The 21,385-nt window shown below is 33.6% G+C and overlaps 2 protein-coding genes across 3 annotated transcripts in view; both read right to left on the bottom strand.

The window, feature by feature from the left end:
- Fucta (glycoprotein 3-alpha-L-fucosyltransferase A) overlaps positions 1-21,385 on the bottom strand; it is a 428,362-nt gene that overhangs the window by 322,678 nt on the left and 84,299 nt on the right. The gene's annotated exons all lie outside the window — the stretch shown is intronic.
- The window catches only part of LOC143345931 (1-phosphatidylinositol 4,5-bisphosphate phosphodiesterase epsilon-1), a 210,264-nt gene that overhangs the window by 171,227 nt on the left and 17,652 nt on the right, over positions 1-21,385 (bottom strand). For both annotated transcript variants that reach the window (XM_076773555.1, XM_076773556.1), the window contains exon 2: positions 11,459-11,504. The gene's annotated coding sequence lies outside the window, so the exon portion shown is untranslated. The remainder of the gene's footprint in view (positions 1-11,458; positions 11,505-21,385) is intronic.

Below are 21,385 nucleotides of genomic sequence, written 5' to 3'. Positions count from 1 at the left end.
TATATAAAAATATTTCTGTATTATTTAATATAGTAAAACTTTTAAAAAGCTTAACAAGAAAAGTAATTAAATTATTAAAATTATATTTGAGTTTTATAACGCCCGATTTTTTTTAAAGAAAACTTTCAACTATTTTTCACCGAATAATATGTTGTATTGGCAATAAAAGGATGTCGATTTCTAATGGTGAAAGACAAATATTCTCAAAATAATTCATTGAATAGAATCGTTACGAGCACGCGAATGAAACACGAAACGATTTCACTTAATTTTCAATAGTATTAAGACACGAAACTGGGCAAATAATCGTTTCATCGTGTGATACATGAACGTTGTGGTTAAAGTGAGGGAATCTATCACTAAACTTTGTCAACTTAGGCACTTGGATACAGAATTTAGGTGGACTGGTTGCCGTAAGAACCAAGTCTGGACACTGGAGGAGACATCGAGTGGAAAATAAATTTGTGTCACGAGATTGACATACTTGGCGAACGAAGACGAAGTTTACGTGGATCCAATTTGTTGAGAATGTCTAAACTGCTGGTAGATAAATTATGTAAGAGTAAAATCAAGTCCAAAATGAATCGATACAACGAAATTTCTCTCTTGAACCGATTGTTATTCGATTAATGTATAAATAAAAATCACAGAAACATTTGTTAAAACTTTAGAATAAAATATAAAATCTGCTAAAATAAAGAATCTATATTATGAAGAATTTAAATCAAATATAAATGACAGTTTTTAAGCTTAATTATACCCGGGGAAAAAATAACAAAAAAGAATGAAGGAAAGAACGAGATTTAGGATTGTCTAAACCATTAGCTGTCAGATTTTAAGCTCCTCGTCGCCCCTTATTTCTTGGCTAGCCAACAATGACTGTGTCGCATGTATTCTAAACATAGTTCTTATTCTCTTGACAAACGCCTAACATCACGCACTCTTAACCAGAGATGGACAAAATTTAATTCGAATAATGGAATTGTCTATTAGAAACGATAAATCAAACGTCGTGACCTTGATTCGATCGAATAGTTCAATTTTTCTGTATTCATTGGAGAAACTTATATAAGTAAAATTCCAAGATTTATCTAACGAGCAACAAACAGTCATTTATTGTCTATCTCTAATTTTAACTACGTCAGAAAAGCATGAATTTTTCCACATAACACAACTATTAAATGTCTACTAACTTCGAGTATTCTTGGATATCGTCTCACAAATTACTTTTCCTACTTTTTGTATTAAAAACCCGTCAATTCCGATTACACGTTGTAAATTCCAATTGAAACAGTCCAATAACAATATCAACGATATCTTTCCACTCTAATTTATTTGCTCCATTACCCAGCCACGATTACGACTATATAGAACGAGGTTACAGTTCATTATCGTTTGAGAAACGTCAAGTTTGTTTCAATCTACTAATTGCTTATCAATGCTTAAGTAGCTTAATCCCCGGGTCTGAAATACCCTCCAGACTTAAACTCCATATTCCATTTATTAGCGTCTTGAGAAAGATTGATATTTTCTCATTAAATTTCATCGTGCTTGGTACAAACGTAACTATTTGAATACTTTAAGTATCACGATCGGTTTGATTATTTTCTCTCTCTGGCCTCTTTCAAGCTCATTACCATTACTATTGCTTTCAATTATTAAGGAAAGTACAAGTCACGTAATTTGCAAAAATATTAGCTACAAAGAAAAACTTCACCTTTGTTTCAGCTATGACGATATTAATGTAAAATTTCGCAAAGCCTTAATTTATCTAAGAAAATGGCTTAATGGGAACTGTAAATGTGCAACGTGCTTGACTAGAGAACTATACTAGTTTAATTATATTTATCCTGTGTGCGTTACCCTACCGAATCGTGCAAGAAATTGGCAAATCGTTAATTCCAGAAAGCAATTATTGCGCTCGTCGTGTCGGATAGCAACAGTGGCTTGCCTTAGATCACGACGGGCAAAGTTAGGTTGTACGAGAGTCTGAATTAGACCCCGGAGTGCAAGTTCCGGATAGAAACTCGATTGAATCGGTTATAGATGTCTGCGAGGAAACAATATTCGGGTTATAGAATACGATACTTGCCGCCGCTACAAGACTCGGAAGAAGAAGAAAACTTGATTGTTCGATGTTAGAACGTCGGAACAAGGATAACCGTCTTACTGCAAACTGATTTAGGTGTGGTTTTGAAGCGTGGTTACATCGAACACGGAGGAACTTGGAAAATATTCTACTATACAGGGCCAACCAGATTGTCTCGTTTATTTTTAACGATAGAAAAAAGATCCGAGCAAAAGTTGTTTGATTTCACGAGAAAGAAATTCTAACGAGGATTCAACCACAATATTTCACGTTTATTAATTTATTTTCAATGGGAACGATGTATATTTTCGATCTCTTGTACAAATTTATTAGGAATGGTTTTTGAAACGTATATTATTTAATTACTTTTTGAATGGTGATTATGAAAAGAACAGATTTGTTTTGCGAATAGTATGAAAATGTGTAGATTATGATATATTGGGCTGATATTTTAACTGAGCAGTTATTAAGGATTTAACCACCTAACAATGCCACGAATTGTTGCCTTTGAATCGATTATTGCAAAATGTTTTTCTGCAAAAGTTGCATCGTATAAAAGGGGGCACATGATGTATTACTGGCTTTTCTGCTACCTTGCTTTTTTTATACAGTTACAAAGGTCATTTTCAACTTCTAAAATAGAACGTCCGAACTTTTCATTCCACATATGATGTATGAATAGCTTCTCTGCTACCTTGTTTTTTTAACAGAGTTGCCAAAGTTATCTTCAACTTCTAAAATAGAACGTACTTTTTATTCCATCACTTGATAAGGAATCGAATTTCGAATGAAAACAGTATTTTAGTTAAATAAAATCTATCCACTGTCGGTTCCGAAAATCTAGCTGCAAATGGGTATGCCAATACCACTGCACGATATTGAGATTGGAAAATCTTCGAAACTAATGATTTAGCCGCTTTCGAAACCATTTTAAAACAAGGTTTTAATGTTCGAATTTTGTCAGTATATTCTATGGCACTGAATAAGAAAAAAATATTTGTAAACATACGTTATTTAAAGCTTTATTAAAATTGTAACACAAATACGAAATACAAGTGGAATAGTAATCAACGTGCTGTTACTACTAGCATTGGCTTGAGTAGATCAATGTATTTACTACCTAACATCGTCACTTTCAAAGCTAATTAATACTCTATTTCAAAGTATCTACCACTCTTGACAATACTTGCCTTTATTTGTAACTGAATGAATGTCGTTTCTATTCTGTTTCGTTTCATTGCATATATTACAGTAAAATTCCGTTTATCCGGCATACACGGGACTGGAGCAATGCCGAAAAATCAAATAAGACAGATAATTGAACTATATCTACATATGAAGTGATAAAAACGAGGACTATAATCACAGACAAGGTATACGAGTAGACCTTAGAGACAATGTATTTTTTCGGCCAATTTCTCTGGGGCTCTAGAGCCCCATTACCATTTTCGTGTCTCACTGGCAACATTACCAACAGGTTGCAGAAATGAACACAAAAGAAAGTGAAACAGAAAATGAAATGACACAAACATTTCTGGCCACATACTATATATTCGCTAAAAAATTTTTTTCTCGAAAATGCTTAGCATTTCGGGGATATGTGTTTCTACAAAAAATGATTGTAATTGACACCCACGACCAAAAATAATTTTTTTATAATGATTTGAAATTTTTTAATTTTGACGAAAAATTTATCCGCCTACTCGAATTTTTTTCTCGAAAATGCGTAGGATTTCAGGGGTATGTGTAATGACCAAAAATGATTGTAATTGACCCCCACAAACGAAAGTAATTTTTTCAAAACGATTTGAAACTTTTCATTTTCGCCGAAAAATTTAGGCAGCTACCCCCTGTCGATTTTTCTTAAAAATTCGTATTTGATTTTTAGTAATTTTGTTTGACGCCCTATAGAAAAGTTGTCTAATACTTTTTTGTAGGTACCTATGAGCTCTACTTCAGAAAAAAGTTTCATTGAAATATATTCACTATTGTAGGAGTTATAGCTGTTTGAAAATTGGACCATTTTTATGGGGTTTTTCTCATTTTAGAGGGTCAAGGAACAACTTTTCGAATATTTTTGCGCTTTGTACATATTCTACACAAAAATACGCGTCGTTTGCTTTTTTAAACATTAAAATCGTCCAATCCGTTCAGAAGTTATGACGTTTCAAAGATTCGCATGAAAATTCGGGCAGACATTTCTGGCCAGAAATTATATTTTCGATAAGGAATTTTTTTCTCGAAACTGAGTAGGATTTCGGGGGTATGTCTGCTGACCAAAAACGATTGTAATTGACCCCTGTAACTAAAAATAATTTTTTCAGAACGATTTGAAATTTTTTTTTTTCTATGTTATAGGAGGGTTACCTGTATTTTCAGATATCGTATTCCCCATCATACAAAATCACTTTTTAAATCCACAAAGTGATCTTTTTAAAAGCAAGGGACTATTTAAGGAAGCGTGCTCGTGCAACCGGGATGTTATGCGACCAATATCAAGAACTGGAAGATAACTTGACTGAAAGAGGTTCCTGATGGTGCCAGGAAGGCCTTACTATGGCTTAACTGGCACCGTGGAGGCCAACGTAAGAGGTTACAGGTTGAGTGTTCCTCAATCCCTTCCAAGCCTAGGTTGACAAGGTGCCCAACCCCCAGTCTCTTGAGCCAGCTGATTAGGTTGAACCACCGTGGTGGCAGTTGGTGGTCTTATATTCACGGAATAGTTCCTCTTTACTGTGTATGTAAAGCTAATCAACACAAGCACTGTCTATGCAAAGATAGTCAAAGTGTTAAGATTGGCTTCAATGGCACGCGACTAGAGATTACAGTTACCCTGGTGACGTCAAAACAGAATTTTCCACGAATTTTTTCGTGAATATACTATGCCCCTGATTGAAATGAATATTTTTGCGCGAGTGCAACGTATAATGACGTTTTTAGAAATGTACTTTACGTGTGCATTAGATGCGAGGAACACAAATTGAGCAATAGTATGATTCTTTAATGTATTCCCTACCACATGACGTATGAATTTTAAAGTGAGAATTTAGAACAGACTGTTATTACAACGGTATAAAACAATTAATAATAATAAACAGTTGTCTGAAAATGTACATTAGTACATCGTAATACTGTATTTTTAATTTATTTTCGATAATAATATACAGATTATTTATATTTCCCAACTTGTCTCTTAAGTGACTAGTTATTTTAGATAAGAAATTTGAGTAGCTAAAATAGAATATTATTTCGATATGAGAAACAACGTGTTATTTCAAATAGCCAATTATTCCAGACACCATTTATCTATTGTCATTCAAATAGAAAGCGCCCAACTGGGCTTCAAAGACAGAATTTCGCATAACAAGTTTATCTCTCACAGAGTAGACGTTGGACTTTAAACGTTTCTGAACAATACAAATTGAAACTATCAGCGCTTTGAACGACAGTATTCTATAATTTGCACCCTCATTATATCTTTGTTTGATAATTAAGTTATTATGTTGCGTTTGCAAATGAGGTCTGTTATTTGCTAAATAATCGGTTCCACGAACTCTGTGGAAACTAACAAGAGGTTTACAATGGCTTTGCATCAACGGTATAGAGACATGGGGCTTGCAAACCGGTATCGTATTGGTAGTTTGTACTTTGTGCGGACACGCTGATTACGTGTATTTCAATCCCTCACCCAAGAGTATCGTGTCTATACAGCCTCGATACAGCGACACGTACGTTAAATGCACACCGACGCGTGATTTTGTTAAATAAATTTTTCAACAAAACGATTTCTCGCTAATAAATAACCAGAAAATTTTTCGATCAATAAATATTTCGGAAGACAATCGTTCAAATGAGACATTCTAACTGCTATCTTCTTACGATTCACACATTCAGAAACTATAACAAAATTATTATACAGGGTGTTTGGCCATTCCTGGGAAAAATTTTAATGGGAGATTCTAGAGGCCAAAATAAGGCGAAAATCAAGGATACTAATTTGTTGATTGAGGCTTCGTTAAAAAGTTATAGAAACATTTCCATACAGTATATTTTCGGTAAAGAATTTTTTTCTCGAAAGTACGTAGGATTTTGGGGGTATGTGTATTCACCAGAATGATTGAAATTGACCCCTACAATCAAAAATAATTTCTTTAGTACAATTTGAAATTTTTTAATTTAATTTTTGAATAACTTTTTAACGAAGCCTCAATCAGCAAATTGCTATTCTTGATTTTCGTCTTATTTTGGCCTCTAGGATCTCCCATTAAAATTTTTCCCAGGGGAGGCCGAACACCCTGTATACTTCATATACAAGTCATGTTGTCTAGGGAAACTTGTAAAAATAACTTAATTATATTATCGTAGATTTCAAACTTCCTATTAACGTTTGAAAGATCCAAATGAAAGCATGATACTTGTTTGTACAAATACTATTATAATAAATGTCCATCCTCCAAATGTGAAGATTGTATACGAAGGAGAGAAAAATTATTTAAAGTTCGCAATAAATAAAAGGTTAAGAACCGCTGAGCCACACTATTTCTGTATATTTTCCGGATTTCTGCATAAAATACTTGGGCAGATCGATTGTATAAATAATGAATCTATGAATCGTTTGATGGCGAAAATAGAATGTGGGTCAAAATTGACTTACAAAAACACTTGGTGATATTTACAGCTATCATCAATTGGTCGGTGCACCATTCTGTCTAATAACGATGCAACCAAGGTGCACAAAGACGTCACCAGAGGACAAGTTGGCTTCTTATGGTAATCCTCGCGCGTCGAGAGAATGCGTCTGGCAGTTAACCAATCGTATTCATCGAGGCACTCTAGCCGCCTTCGTGCACGCCTGCTATCGATCACGTTTTACACACGATATCAGGGATTTTAATAAAATTGAAATATAAATTCATCTTTCGTTTATTTTCATCTGGGTTTCAAACTCTTCCAGAGATATTATTTTTTTTATTTTTATAAACCGTACAAATTTTATATCGATTTTGTCGAATACGTTATTTATACGCTCACGATTTTTCTATAATATATTTTGAAATTAATAAAACTCATAAATATGTTACGAGTTCGTGTCAATAAATAATTAATAATTCTTTTTTATTTTAACAAATATTATAAATATTATGTGTATGCCTTATAAAATTATTTAGACTTTCAAACAATATGCTCGTATACATTTCGCGAGATAATTTATAATTTTATTCTTTTTTTCAATATTTTAATTACTGAACCTTCTACAATTTATTTTCTTCGTCTCCGCTCAACGAAGTTCTGTTAAATGTATATTATTGACTAACACGTTACGTAAAACAACGTTCTAAACTATATAATACTGGGATTCAATTCCGTTTGAATTTAATTTTTACGTACATTAGTCTCGTGTAAATCGTCCTGTCCCTGTTCATCCGATATCACGTGTTTCTGACGAGGTTTTATTTCCAACCGATAGGCACGCACGAATCAATTAATTTAAACAAAAATAGAGGCAATACACGTTATTTCCACCACGATTCGGTTTTCCCGTACTACATGAGAACGAGTATGTGTACATTTAGTAACAACTGATCGAGCAACGAGATTGCTTCGAAACAAAAAAAAAGCCTGCTCCGTTCGGTTTGCAACTGTTCTGAAAAAAAAAGTCCGAACAAATTTCAGGAATGAAGGAAAATATGCGACGAGCAAACTGCGTGAGTTCCTCCGATATTTCGTTAAAATTGTTTAGACAGACCGCAAAAAAAATCAGTCGGTTATGGTTTTTCAAGCGGTTGTTTCTATTGATTAGCTTCTAACTGAATTTCGTGCTTTCATTTTGTTTTTGTTTCGTCTATTCCTCCCGTTTTTAACAATATTTCGCTCTACCGTATCGTGGCTCTACATTTTTTCGTTATAATATAATTTGACGATTGCTAGCATTCTAATGTTGCAAACAACAATTGTCGATTCTGTTTCTGTTTCACTAATGTCTTCGTATATTTTTCATTTGCGTGTATATTTAAATAAAATTTTCTTCTTTTTTTGTAAAGGACTTTGTTTGGATACGTTTAGATTTGATTAACATTGATAACAAAGATTATTTGCTATATGTATTTTCGATTCGTTGTGGAAATTAAATAAATTAGGGTCAAGATATCGAATGTATTCCTATCGCCACGTATGAGTGTATTATATTATAACACGGCTTAATAAGGTATACTTTCTTTAACTAGAAAAGAGCAAATTGCTATGACCCGAATAAGAATTGGACACTCCAAAATCTCCCACTCATACTTATTATCAAAGGAACCCATCCCAATATGCGAACACTGCAACACAACAATTACAACGGACCACCTAATCCTTGACTGCCCAAAATACAATACTCTTCGCCGTAAATACAAGCTGGAATCTCAACTTAAAGAAAGCCTCGCCAACAAAAAGCTACGCAACCTACTGGGATTCATCAAAGAAACAAAATTAATTGACAAAATATAAGAAAAAAACACCCGACCAACGCCGCTAATAACCTCGCAGTGGATGCGGCGTAAAAAACCACCAAATAAAAAAAAAAGAATAAAGAAGGTACACTTTTCACAAATTCGAAAGGAAACATAAATATTGGACGCGAGGAAGTTTTCAAGAATAAATAACTTATGCTACGAAGTCTAACTAATACATAGCTCGCTCTACGAACACGATACGATCGCGTATCGAAGATTTCTCGAGTATCCTATTAGTCGCATGTATTCTCGTACGGATACTTTCGTACATACCAGTATATTTTGTACAGGGTGATTCTAGAAACTGGGCCAGGCTATTGCTCCAAGCGAAGAAGGTAGACAAAAATCGTAGAGGAAAATTTTGTACGGTTTTATCGCCACTATTATCCTACGATGCGACTTTTTCCCAAGTTCTACGATGAGCATGCAAAGTGGAATTGCACTTTCCTTTAAACGATACTGTACAACTTTTTTTAACAAAGATCGAAATTAACTCTTATAGATTCTTCGCAATACAGCAGAAATATAAATTATACTTCATTGTCGATGATATTGCCAAAAAGTTATTGAACGATCTTAAATATTCTTTTCACTTTGCTTAGAAATAATTTCTTTTATATACTTCTCGAGTAATTTCATTTCAATCTTCCTGAAATATTTTCCAGAAATAATTTGATTATAAATACTATCAGATAAATAATTTGATAATAGATTTTGAAAATTCGGTTACATGTACAATTCCCACTTGTTAGAATAATAATTGATGATAACTAAATAAAACACAATGAAGGAATAAGATCTGCTCAGGAAATTGTACGTTCATCGTTGTTTGAATAATTTAAACTACACAGAGAAGCGTCCTATGATCTATGAACGACAGTATAAATAGAATATGTCATCGTCTGGAACATTGATCATAGCTCTAGATTTATCGAACGCTAGAATTAAACGAAAGTATTTATAACTAATTTCAGTGAAACGGTTTTCTGATCGTTTCGAGACTTCGTCCAGGCTCCCAGAGTCCGAAGTTCAGAGTTCAAGGAAAGTAAAGGACCGAAGTTCCACTTGTAAGTTGAGGAAAGAAGAGATTCTAAATTTCCGAACGAGAACAATTTCAAGTAAAAAGGAACAAGTCGCGCTAAGGTTCTCGCCGTACGAACTTCTATGCAAATGTGCGTACATTATTCCGCTCGTGCTACGTCGTTTCAGGAGAATTTCCTCATTTCCATCATTTTCTTTTTGAAATTCACCGTGCACGCGATGAAATTGCAACGCCGTACAAACGATTTATTTTTCGTCGAAATTGTTTCGTCACACACGCAAACAAGCAAATAGATTCATTTCGTTCCCTTCCGTTTCGAATAATGAGCCATTAACGGAAATGTTGATCGACTAAAAACTATTTGTTCTTCGTATATACAGGGTGTTCCATGTTGAGAGGTAGAATACAATGAATTTTTTCAATATTCACTTCTATTCCTATTATTTGTTTTCTTGAAAAAAATATGTAGTCTGTCTTGTGTAACACTGATCATCTTCATCTGACCGGTTGAACGATTTATATTTTTTTGTAAAAATTTGGTATCAAATTCTGGTTAGCTTCTGATATAAATAGGAAATGTATAGCAAAGATGAAAGGAGCGAATCTTCAGTTTCCACTGTCTCAGAACAGTCTAACAACGCGTATTAAAAATAATTAAATTTTACACACATGCAGTTCCTAAACTACTAGTGTTTTCTCCATAATTGAGCCACTGTTAGAAGTGACAAGGCTTCCTCGAGATTCTTGAAAACTTTCACGCGGAATTCCAGAATCTCGAGATAAAAGAAAAAGAGGAATTCCGACATTCTGAAATCGAAAAATCCGGGAAAACGCAATGGTTAAATTTATCAACCAGCTTTGAATTTGACCACGGATAAAAGATATTTAATATTCATTGCAATATTCGATTTTCCCTGCGCATTTATTTTTCCATCAGAATCAGTGATATTAAATTTGATCTCGCCTATAAAAATGACATCCTCCTAAAAATTAAAATTTTGTTTTATATTTTTAGGGAATTTGAATTTTTTCCTGCAAATTATTTCTACGCAGATTGATTATTTTTATTTAGTACTCTTCTAATAATCGATATACTTTATTATTTACACAGTTTTCAACGTCAGAACCTATCTTAGGGAGCACTAATTTCTGAATGGTCTCCAATTCTTCTCAGAATCTATTACGTTTCAAATAAAACTTTCTATCTTACCATTTTTTAATTTATTCGATAGCTTGTGCTTTATTACTTGATTAATCAGTTTCAAGAAATATTTCTAGGATTTTGATCATTTTCAAAGGAGAGACCCTACTTAAATATGTTATGTACTCTAATAAGAGCCATAGATGTTACAATTTCTTCTACAGCAGCTTATACAGCTGTCGTTGATACTACTGTTTAAACTATGGTTACTGTGTGGAATTGTTACTGTATTGGTCATAAAACGTTTCCAATACAAACATCATTGCAAGTTGACATACGACTACTGTACGATAAATCGTTGCGTTTATGGTCTCTATAATAGCAGTGCAACGTACTTCATGCTTATAAAAATACTCGTCAGAGACTAAAAATGGTATCTTGCAGCGTTTCGTTCTACAGGAAAAATGATGCCAGCTGTTCGTCGCGATTGCTGATTTTATGCTCGAGAATGGGGATGAAAAACGTAGGAAATTACGTAATTTTCTATGTGGGTGTCTTATTAGAAAAATTCCACGGTCGCTGTGCCATCTGTACCCGTTTAGCGCTTTAGAAATTCACTATTAAGATAATTAAAATACGATCGTTCTACTTTAATGAGCTTTAATGTGTTTAACAAGTTGGAAATTACGCACCTCTATGTCTCTGCTTCGATCGCGTCTCGGCTGAATGTCATATTACCTGTAAACAAAGAGAACAATACCATTTTAATATTTCTATTATTATTGAAAACTGTATTTCCACTCAAACATCATACATTCCATGCAAGACTTTATTTTCATTACCGAATGAATGTAGTCAAATATTTGAACTAATCTATATTTCCATTGTAAATATTTGCTTTTATGAAAACAGTCATATTGTATATAGTATAAACAATAATCAAATTTTTACACTTTCATCAAACTGTAGCAAGGTATCCAAATATTTTTAATACCCTGACTATCAAACTAAATTTCCTGGGAGATCAACATTTTATTTTTAATCGAAACTTATGACCACTATCCAGATTTGTTTGACATCTCACACTGAGAATTAATTTTTTAATAAGAGTAATAAAAGTTGTCTAAGTAGTTGATTAAGTTGGTTAAGTTGTCTGGGGAGTTGGTTAAGCTGCCTGAGGAGTTGGTTAAGCGGCCTGAGGAGCTTATTAAGCTACCTGGAAACCTGGTTAAGCTACCTCGGGGTAGTAGACGTATAATAGTGTCCAAGTACCGTGCAGTAAACTTGAATATTTGTATGTTATCTTAGCTGGCAGATTTAGTAGAACTGTTAACCACTCTCGTATTGCACCTTGAAACTACTTCCTTCAAAATAATTCCAATTGTTACTGCTAGCATTTCGAGAGCCTATCAACCCAAACAAATCGGCCTGTTACGAATTGAAATAATACAAACACGTGGAATTGCAAACTAAAAGTGCATGTTTGGGGTTACGTCGAACTGCTTTTATTATCGAAAGAATCGAGCATTCGCTTATTTATTTACACAACTACATCGAGACTGACGGATAATATTTACACACTGCGTAAAATAAATATTTATCCCAGAATTCCAGATGGAGAAAACGATATTTTAATACTCTTATGGAATTTAATGTTCGATAAAACGAAAGTGGAAAAATCACTTCAAGTACGAAGTTAACAAATTTATAGATTGATTCGCTAGCAATGAAAATAATCCACGCGAACAACTATGGTTAAATTTATATATTGGATGTGACTATGAAAATCATTCTATCGTTCAGAAAGTAATTTCGAAACCCTGGATAAGTTTTTAATTCCACTACCTTTACAAAGACCTCTGTAATAGAAATTTAAGAAACTGTTAAAATTCTTTAAAGTTACAAATTTCGTTAATACCCTGTCGATCGACAGTGGATTTGACCTTGATTAAAGAGGAAGTTGCATTAGGTCCCTGAAATTCAATATCCCGGGAGAATTTTACATTTCACTACCATTAATCTCAGTCTTTCTTCCCGTTTTACTTCAACTCACTGAACTGTAAAGGAATTCTTTAACGCAATCATCGAGGAATTATTTCGAAACCTCTGCTAACTATTCTTCTGGAGCTATGCACGGTCGTTCGTAAAGTTTTCAAAATAAAGTTGTGTTCGAATGTTATGTGAACATCGAGTGAAATTAATTATCTTCCCTTTAGACAGAGCGAAATTAGAGTTTCTAGCGCTAGAAGCTGAGAAACGAAGGATATATAAATATTTGTACCGTGCAAAGCTGAGATGTTGGCATTTGAAAAAATTGGCTGGTATAAACCCTTCTTTTAATAGACCAAATATCAATATGACTCGGCCTAGAATCCGTAATACATAACTACTAGGTTCGAACAGAAGAAAATGACAATTAAATTCAGGCGAAAAAGGATTCACTAAAGCCAAGCTAAAGATAAAAGAACTGGAGAATGCTTTACAGGAAGCCGTCGATCTCCATTAGCTATGATATTACTTCCTCTTCAGCCATCAGAAACAGAATGCGGTGAAATGGTAAAAAGAATAATTGAGATAAATAACGAGAAATCATACAATTTTAAATTTTTCTAACGCGTACTATAAATTGTACAACATTAATTATTTCGTCGGTCGAGAACAAACTGGTGTGACGGACAGACGTGTCCCGTGAGCTCTGCAAGTACTGAAACGACGGTTAGGGACATTGTGTTCATCACCGTGAAGACCGTAAACAAAGTAAGACCGATATCCCAATTGCACCACCAATGCAAATAGCGAATATACCCTCTGAGTGCAGGAATCGTTCAAGCAAAATACGGAATACTAATATTGCAAATAATCGACCAAGTTATACAAAGACAACAAAAGCAAACAAATTCCCCAAAAAAGCAAGCACTTATAAGGGAAGCCTATCAAAGAAATCCTATTAAAGGAGTATATGTATTCTCACCATTCTATGCATTGTAAACGAACTACACAAATTGCGATTGCTAATACACCAAAAGGGGGCATGCAACGTAAAATAAAATAAATTAAACGAGAAATTAATTGTTTGCACCGAAAACAAACCAAGAAGATTTAAAGTTTATTTTATAATGACTGTATATGTCAGAACTTTTCATTATGAAAGCAAACAAATTAATTTTCAAAGTGAGCTGTCGGAGAAAATAAATTTGGGTGAAACAAATAAATTACGACGAGGTTGCAAAAATATTCGGGCTATATAATTTCTAATTATCTGAAGACACCTTTTTTTTGGCTCGGTAGAAAATTTCAAGTGAGTTTTGCCTGGCAGTCAACGTGCTAACAGAGGCCACAGATGTAACGATTTATTGTACGATAGCTTGTTGCGCTACCGTTGATGTTTACATGGTAATTATAAAGTATGTGGGGTTGTAAAAGGTATCATACGGCTCGTCTCGCGTTGCATCGCAGTGCTCTGGTGCCATAAAGTCTGGTATACTACAGGTTTGATGAACGACAGGCTGGAAACGTGTGTGGCCGTTTAATGGCTAGTTTGGAAGATTCCGTGAACGATTGCAGCTTCGAAACAGAAGTGTTAAAGCGCGCGTATTTCTTCTTACGGACAAGCACTATTTTTCAATAAGATTTATACAATGGAACAATGGATAGTCACGTCTCACGACGATTTAAAACCATGGAAAGATGGCAAGAATCCAGGAATAAAAATTCGAAAGTCTACAGTTAATGTATTCGTGTTAATCGATGGATTTAAAAAGTAATAAACTGTCTAATGTCTCCGAATACGAATAACGAAATAAATATAAAATCAATTTTCTTTTTATTGGGACTGCAGATATATTTCTTATTTAATTATTTTTCCATTATATCCAGTGTACATCATACTTCAAGAATACGAGAATAAAAATTATTTTTTGAACGAAGCACAGTTTTTTAGAACGAATTAAAAACAATTTTATCACAAATGTCGAACGAAACGAAATATATAACATTTGATCATAAAAATGATCGAACACCACTCATTCTGGCGGTAAAAATAATCGTTCAATATTAATTTTACGAGTGAACGTGTTCCGGAAGGTTCTATCGTGGGCGTTACAACTTCAAGAGGATTTGAAATAAAATTCGCCCTGCTAGCTCGCAATACATATTCAAAGTTATTTCATTTGAAATCATTTATAAACGACGTAAACAATTCTTTTAATTTAATATATAATATATAGTGCTTGTTGCATTTAAATATGAATCAAATATGTAGCTTTCGTAAGCATGGTCTGCTTGCACTTAAATGTTTCGACCTACAGCTTTAGCTCCCGAAATAAAAATGCTAATTTAGCTTTTATCCAAAATTGAAGAACGAAAAAGAAGTTGAATACAATTCAAATTTGCTGAAGACAATGTAGAAAATATTACGAACGATCGTCATGTTTAATTTTTACATTCAGAATTCCCATTATGTCTCCTCAAATTTCGATAAAGCCACGTATGGTCTAAAATTAATGGTTGTATTTGATACTGTCTAACAATGACTGTGTTTGCGAACATAACCTACCTTTCTAAACAAAATTGATTTACCAATAATGAACTTATTTTAATAATATCTCAATAACCATCAATTTCATACCAAACATGATGCAATAATTTTATACGTAGAATTTGATTTTTTATCGAAAGAAAAATATTGGACATTCTATTGAAAAATTGAATGCGCTGTATATCCCCTGAAAATCATGAAACTTTTGCTTGAAACATTTTCATCGCAATAAACCCCCAAAGTCTGTTAATTTTTTTCTTTTTTAAATATTGTAGTGCAGATATATAAACAACGACGAGACGTGTTACCTGTGATTATTATGGAGATACCGTCAGAAAGATTAAACAGTAGTTCGAAACATTAAGGACAAGTTGGAGCTTCGGGTAGTCTTCCGTAGCAACTCGCTCCCAGAGCCATGTTAGCCCATCAAGCAGTTACTTGTCAGGTTTGCTTCTGTTACAAACTTTGGTCCACGTACACGTTTGGGGAAAATTCAATTGAACTAACTACCAATGAAGCGTTGAAAAAGAAACGCGACAAAATTTTTACGCCCAAGAAACTGTGCGCATAACTTCGTAACAATCGTAACTCTACGTAGCTGCGCTCAACTCGCATCGATAAACTTTTTAACAAACTTTGCTCTTTATACAACGTCCTGATTTTAACGCGTCGTGTTTCAATTTTGACATCCAACTTGTTTGCACGAAACACACGCTACGTCATACTCTTTTTAAATAATTCGTATAGTCAAAATGCGAAAAAATGCGCTCGTTTTTAAATAATCTCGTTATTGGTTGCGTCCATCAAACGTTCTAATTGCATTTTCATGTTTACAGAGGTGTGTTATCATCAGCATAATTTAGTATTCGCCTAATACTACAAGTACACTAATTTACGAGATAATCGATATTTAGATACCTCAATTGAATTATGTCGAAGGCACATTACATCGAACTTGTAATTCAAAGGCAGCTCAAGACTTTATAGCCACGATGTATTTATTAGCGTTATTTCTATCGTGGTTTTATGCATATCTATTTGGATGAAAAAGTGTCTTTTGACGCTAAAAATAAATATGACGTAAAAATACCGCTAGATTAATTTAGCAATAATTATTTGAAAAATCAGAAAGATACAATTTTAAAAGGTGAGTTTCGACAGCTTTATAATAGTGTTAATTTAAATAGACTGATCAATATAACTTTGTAAATAAATCCTATCAGTGTAAATAACGATTTTCTACTTATATAAGGTGTCCCAACAAGCATAGTACGACCGGAAAAGGGATGATTCTAAAGGGGATAATTTTAAAAAAAGTTAAAAGAAAACAAAGAATGAAATTTTGATTTCAAGAAAATCGACTTTAAAAAATTACTTGGACTTCGGTATAAATAATAAATATTTAAACTTAAAAACCTTGAAAACGAAATAATCTACAAAAAAATTTTTATTTTACATTTTCGACTTACATGTTCACGCAGAATTGGTATCATGATTATCGAGATATTCCGTGTAATACAAAACGCTTCATTGTTCACAGTAGGAAAACTGATGATTATCTTATCGTATTGATTCAATGTGTATTAACTTGATTTACACGCCTCGTTACTCTGTGTCGGTAAACATACGATAGTCGTGAATATCGGTACGCTAGCTACGATATTTGAAGTGTAATTAATATTGATGAATTGCTATTCCAACACGGAGATGGCAGGTATGTATTTCATGCATGGTAATACTAATAAAATGTTTATACGCGGAAAAATATATATTTATTAGCCCTGAAATGGCACAATGGGGCTCTAGCAAAATGTTCAGAAGAAATAAAAAAAAGTGGTTTGTTTTATGAGCTTTATAAATGACTCAAAATGGCATTATAAATTTTTATAAAACTCATAGCTCGATAGAAGAAAAATACCATGATGTTAACTGAGAATATTAACATTTTCTTTATGCGGAATGGCATTTCAGGTGAAAAGTCAATAAAACAATTTTTGCTTGCTAACAGGTGCAGCGTACTTTCAGATATTACGGTATTTTTGCAAGAAACGGTGAAAATATGTTTTCAGCATGACGGAGCTCCATCTCATTTTACACTTATTGTCGTATTTTTACCGTGAAAATGGATAGGACGAAGCACCCAGTCACTAGATATTCTACATTTTCCGATTTAAACTTCGCAGACATTTTTTGCGAAGATATTTATACACGAGCTCAAGATTAGGTAAATAACAGCACATAAATTTATCTCGTTTTTGTACCTAGCGTATACTCGTTTCTAATTCTGTATTTGTTTACTTCTTTTCACTCGATTCTCAATTTCTTACAATAAAGACGTATTAAATAGACAGCAATGCAATAGAGGTTGAAAAATGAAGTTAATGGAATTTAAAATTTTCAAAAAATTCGTTGAAAACGTAGATGTAAACGTTTGGGAAAACAACATTTTTTCTTTTAAAAATATCTACGAATGACAGTTTCCACTTTCTTTATCAAGATGGCCGCCAGTTCCTCGTCACCGGGCCTCGAAAACGTTCATTCAGCCCTGAGTATATTGTGTAGAACACCGGGTTGCAGCATTGATCGCGTAGTACTTTTCAGTTATCTAAGTAAGTGTCAACTGAGGTGCTGATTATGCTCTAGCTTAAGAGCCCTCGCACACGAGCGTTGGCGTTGGCGTTTTGCTACCGAGAGTTTCCACTGTGCCATTTGAAAGCGAGGCCTCGTGTGCCACAGTACCAAAGTTAAGCGAAAATAAGCGATTATCAAGCTCAAAAGGTCTGTTTTTTTAAATTTCTATACGTGGAAACTTCCGATCGTTGTCAATTTTTGTTTAACATACGACTCGGATCGCTGAAAGTTTCTTTCTTTAACGATAACTTTGTTTAGTTTTCAAAAAGAGTGTCAAATTAAAAAATACGGACTAGCCTTGATTCAAGTTTCGTTTTATGGGATTTTTTAATTTAATGGTGCTACTGGTCTGACAGAGTTTGAAGTGGTAGGAGGTGGCATGATCGAATGGTGCTAGGCATGCCAGCTCGTAATCAGAAGATCAATCACGCGCGGGTTAAATGCACCAAAACACTATAATTTCTGGGAAACGCTTCGGAGCAACGTCAATTTTGCACGCTGAAACCATAATTGTTTTAATGCAAGGAATTTTCTCTTCTATCTGATATCTGGTACCGTAAATTCGAGTCAGTTTTTGAAGGATATTATATGAGAAAATAGGTACCGAATCAACTCTGGTTAGTATTTTATTTCTATTATCTTAGAATCTTCACTGGTACAAATGTGCTCATAGACCAAAGATTTAAAAAAATAATTTAATTCGTTGAAAGAATAAAGAAAACATTCCTTGTACGAATCAAATTATTTTTTAAATATTATAATACGATTGAAAATACGGTGCTCCGTGGGACCAACTCAACATGAAAACAGTAAAGCAAAACTTGAATCGAGAACCCATATAGATCTCTCCAACATTCTCCCAACAAATACATCTAGAGATTGTCTACTACATGAATTAATCATGGGACACGAAAGAGGAATTTCTCGTTTACTGATTATTTCACTTGTTTTCCCCCAAATGTATTATCTCGGTTTAACATGACCTCTAACTCTATCTGAACTGAAAGTGAACTCGATTTTCGCCACGTAACAGCATTATTCAAGCGTTCAGTGAGTAGACATATCAGGTAAACGGGAATTGGCTTTCAGCCAGTTCTGAAAGCTAGTCTTTCAGAACTTCTTTACTCTCTCGATAGACGCTGTATAGGTATATCTCTTTGGACACATGCCATTTCATTATTTTCGCAGTGCTGTCATCAATATCACAGGATCCACAAACTTTCGGTCCTTTACATATTGAACTTTCGTATCTGTCGCTACTGTTGAATACTTTTAACCGACACGTCTTTCAAACATAATTTAGCATGTTTGGTACAATAAAGAAACGAGTAATACGCTTGCAATTGTTTTGTATAGTTTTCACAATTCACATCAGGCTTTACAATGATACGAATGCGAAGTCAACGTTTAATTTGTTCTGAATTCAACTGTGCATAAAGTAAAAATTGCTCGAACTTATTGGACAACTCGTACATTCGATTATAAAACTATTCTGAAAGTTTTTAGTTTATTTTCTCACGACAGTAATAGTAATGAACATGACGGAAAATAAAAGCTTCATTTTTTCGCGTGAAATTCGGTAATCTAAATTTAAACGTTGAAACTTAGTTACTGAATTTACAGAGTTCGAAGACAGGAAGTAGGACCATCCACATCATCAAATATCCAAGAGTTTAAGGATTCAGCGGAACGGTACTTGGCTTTTACCTCCGAAGTATTAGCGATCAACATGAATAAACAACATGTACGCGTGTAAGGAGTACCGAGAAAAAAGAAAAAATATATGCTTGAACGTTTCAGAAATTAAATATTAATCTTGAAGCGAAACATTCTGTTAAAAATGTTCCAGGACGTGTCCTTCATTTATAAAGCTCCCTCCAAACTGTTTGCTAATAATGTTTATTTCTGCATTTTTTTAAACCGTATCAGTACAAACAATAGATTCTATACAAATTATTTGAAACTGCAATTCTCCGATAATGTTATAGCATGCAAGTATAATTAAAATTCTTGTCAACGGACAGATACAAGATTTTAAAAGTAACTTAGTTTGCTTAATAATTATCCTTTTCAATTTACGAAAATTGTATTCCTAATTTGCTCGTTGATAATTATATTTCTCGTTGGTGCTCGAATTATGCAAAGCATTAAATTGAAATGTACTTCTGAGAACGAAACGAAACTCTGATATCGGAAAAGCAAGAAAGAAACGCAGACAGATCGACACAAAGCAAGAAATCATCTGCATTAAGAAGAGAATATGCAAACGACCTGCATACCAAACAGGAATTGAATAATACAGTTGCATCAAAGAACATCATTGAAAACGAGATTTATTGTGTTAATATTTTACTCCTGCGTTGACTTTAGCCTCCGAGCAACAGTTACAAGTTGCAGAAGTTTTAACTACTCTTTGTTTACGACAATATTTAATTATAGCAATTTCTGGGAACGATACCTTTCCCCGAAAACATTCTCCTCGCGTTCGAACATTAAAGACTGTCAAGAACGTTCAGAAATCCCAGAAAATTTGTAATGTTAAATACACAGAGAAGATATATATACAACGAAGATTCTACATTTTGTTCAAGAAAAACAAAATATTGTAACTAAATGTGATTTTATTTAGGAAGAATTATTAAATAATTCGTCGACGGACAGAAAAAGAATGTAAAATTTCAGTAGTCCTCGACAAACAAAAATCTATTTTTAAAAATGTTACAATTTTATACTTTTCATATGTCAAAATAAAACCTCCTTTTTCTCCTCATTTTATTGTTCTGTATATTTATAGTTATGAATGATATATGACATATTAGACTCTAATAAAGAACAATGAAGAATAGAAACATTCACATAAAACAAAATTATGATTAAACTACACAATTTAAAATATTTTCACAGTGCTTATTTTTGTCACCTCATTAAAATTCAATCAGATTTATTTCCTTCAACATCTCAACTTGAAAATGAATCTTTTCAGTTCCCTAGTAAAAAGTACATGATCAGACTACATATATATTTTTTATGTATTTGACTATGTGTAATATTGAAAAATAAATAATTCATGCTCTCAGCGTTGGATCTCAGCTACTTTTATATCCTAGTATTTATACTTGAGACTATAACTTATATCTAATCCAATTATTCTCTTCCCAATTATGAGAGCGGTTTAAGTCCATTTGTAGTGATCGTAAACATATTTTTAATGTTCAAATATTTATTTAAACGGTAAATTTACTTTTCAGCGAACACGAGAAGCACACAACGAGCCAACTATGGTTTATCGAAATTTTTTCAATCGATTAAGATGCAAATCCTTTTACACCCAGACGCGAAGATAAATGGACTCGCGCCACTTCCATCGTGAAATGGTTTCACCGTTGGTGAAGTTTGACCAAACATTTTCAGTACACCCCATACAATCGACTTTCGAACGAAAACCGTGTGT

This window comes from Colletes latitarsis, chromosome 9 (genome assembly GCF_051014445.1).
Source record: "Colletes latitarsis isolate SP2378_abdomen chromosome 9, iyColLati1, whole genome shotgun sequence".
Lineage (NCBI taxonomy): Eukaryota > Metazoa > Arthropoda > Insecta > Hymenoptera > Colletidae > Colletes > Colletes latitarsis.
Note: the sequence above shows the minus strand (reverse complement) of the source record. Positions and strands in the feature narration are given on the sequence as shown.